The 2,352-nt window shown below is 32.2% G+C and overlaps 1 long non-coding RNA gene across 1 annotated transcript; it reads right to left on the bottom strand.

Moving 5' to 3' along the window:
* Positions 1-479: 479 nt before the first annotated feature.
* Positions 480-2,086, bottom strand: LOC146909657 (uncharacterized). Its single transcript, XR_015019836.1, has 3 exons — positions 2,023-2,086; positions 1,332-1,827; positions 480-1,241 (listed from the first exon to the last, which is right to left on the bottom strand). It is a non-coding gene; the product is annotated as an uncharacterized LOC146909657 (long non-coding RNA).
* Positions 2,087-2,352: the final 266 nt, after the last annotated feature.

The raw sequence follows: 2,352 nt of genomic DNA, 5'->3' as shown, positions 1-2,352 counted from the left end.
GGAAGAAATGTATTATAATTGAAATTTCATTCAAACATAACATGACAGCTGATAAAAAAAAAATTTGTAACCAGAATCTTTTGTCCAAAATCTAATTAAGATTCTTGAGTCAATCAATTCACCATCACATGTTCAGGTCATTCTTGAGCCAATCAATTATCATCAAACACTAAACATAAGTTAAGTGGAACTGTATCTTCATTAATAGGTTTATTTAAGCACTTTTGACATAAGCAAGGTTCTGTGCAGTAGACTCTGACAGTTGTCGAGCTTACATGTCACAAAATATATTAGCAGAAAGAGAACACATTAAGCATAAAACTAAAAGATATTGACATGAGTGTAAGACCCTATGAACAAAACCCATAAAATATGGAATCTACTTGATAGGGTCTTACAAGAAAATATGGAATCTACTTGAAAGTGTCTTACACTCATGTCAATATTTTATAATTAGGGGATGTAAAACTAAGGAGTCATTTTTCCAAAATAAATATATAAGACAGTGTAAGAACCAACTTACTAAAAAAAATATGGATAAAGGTCATTACAACTCATAATAGTAGCCTAATCTTTGTGCTATCACCTAAAAAACAAAGGAGCATGTTTTTGAACTTACAACTGCAAACACTTTGAATTGTATGTTTTCTGCATGAAGATATCAAAGTCTATGACATCTTACAGTTACATTTTCTGCATGACCCTCCTTCCCAGTTAGATGTAACTTGTGCCTGCAAAGTCAAATTGCTTTTAATTCCCCAATTTCCTTTTTCGCCTTTTTCAACTTTAGCTCCATGTCATTAGAAGCATGAGACATACCTTTATATCCATATTGCAGCATGTTATTATTGGTAAAACCATTAGCCACTCACAATTTTAACTATTGTTATCCAGGAAAATCTAATTAGGAAAATTTCTTAAAATAAATCCTCAAGCAGTCAAACACAGAATTCAATAAAAATTGCTGGAATTCCTTGCCCAAAACTGTTATAGCTAAATTAAACAATCTCAGTCATGATAGTCCTAGAATTTTCTGCCTAAATATGCACCAAACTATATATAGTTACCTTTAAAACAATTATAGTTAAACAATTAAACATTACTTTCAAACACATCTCAGCCATGGTAATGAATGCACGACAATGTCATTTTTGAGAGCTTTAAACGCAGCAGACATTTAGGGAGAGGATCATCGTCGCTGGGTTCAACATGGGGATGCCAAGTTTGGTGATTCAACTGTTCTGCGCGAGGTTTCAACCTATGTCAAATAAGTGTGCAACAACAAAGGAGAATTAAGCATTTTACAAAAAAAATGAAGAGTTAATTTGTACCTCTCAATAAAAATTTCAATCAGGGTCACACCTAAATATTCCCGATGCTCTTGCTCAAAGATATGTCTGAATCATTATCAAGAGCAAGAAACATAGTGAAGTGGTGCAGCGAGTATCTTGCACTCTCTGATCTTTACATGTTTATTCTCTCTTGTATAATTTATAGTAACCATCCAAATAAATATACACATCAATTGTATACCAATACCTCATACACCTCAAACTTTTGTGTACAATTTTAACCTCAATTTATGTATATAATTTCAAAACATGTAAAAGAGACAAAGCATTTCCAATTATCATGAATCCAAGGACATGAAACGCTAGAGAAATTTCTTTCACAGTGGTTGCAAACAACATTTGAAACATGTGCCAACCTTATGTAAATTGATAAAACAGTAAAATGAATTTAAAATGGGCAAAATTTGTTGCATACCAAAGCTTTGGCTGATTGAGCCATTTGTAGGTCATTAATCACATAGAAAGCAAGGTACGCCTGAAAAATATTCAATTTTGTTGTCTTTGGTAATTGGTTAGAAATTCAATGCATTCATGAAGTTTCAGTTTCCTTTTATTAATGTTCCTAAAGGTGTCTTCCTCAAACAGTATACCCAACTTGTGAAACATATTAAGCCACTCATCTTCCAAGATATTGAACGCATATAAGAAACGAAACGAAAAATATGCTAACCTGTGAAACGTTGACAATTAATCTTGTCAGGAGTAACATCATTACGATCAACACCAACAACACCCTGCAAGGCCTGGAAAATTAAAGAATCATGTTAGAATTAATATAGGGCAATATGCTTAAATTGCTTAAAAAATATATTATACATCAATGTTGTTTTTCGTTTTCCATTTTTGAATCGATCAGATTTTCAATTGTGATCAGCTTTGTTTTAACCAAATCATCAGTCAATGCTACAATGTTCTGTACAGACTTCTGACTAATAGTCCAAGTCAATTCAATTTCTCCATTGTTCATCCTATTTTATACAGTAGTTTAGCATGAAGATTA

This window comes from Medicago sativa, chromosome 7, assembly GCF_051527215.1.
Source record: "Medicago sativa cultivar Bolivia chromosome 7, Bolivia_mono, whole genome shotgun sequence".
NCBI lineage: Eukaryota > Viridiplantae > Streptophyta > Magnoliopsida > Fabales > Fabaceae > Medicago > Medicago sativa.
Note: the sequence above shows the minus strand (reverse complement) of the source record. Positions and strands in the feature narration are given on the sequence as shown.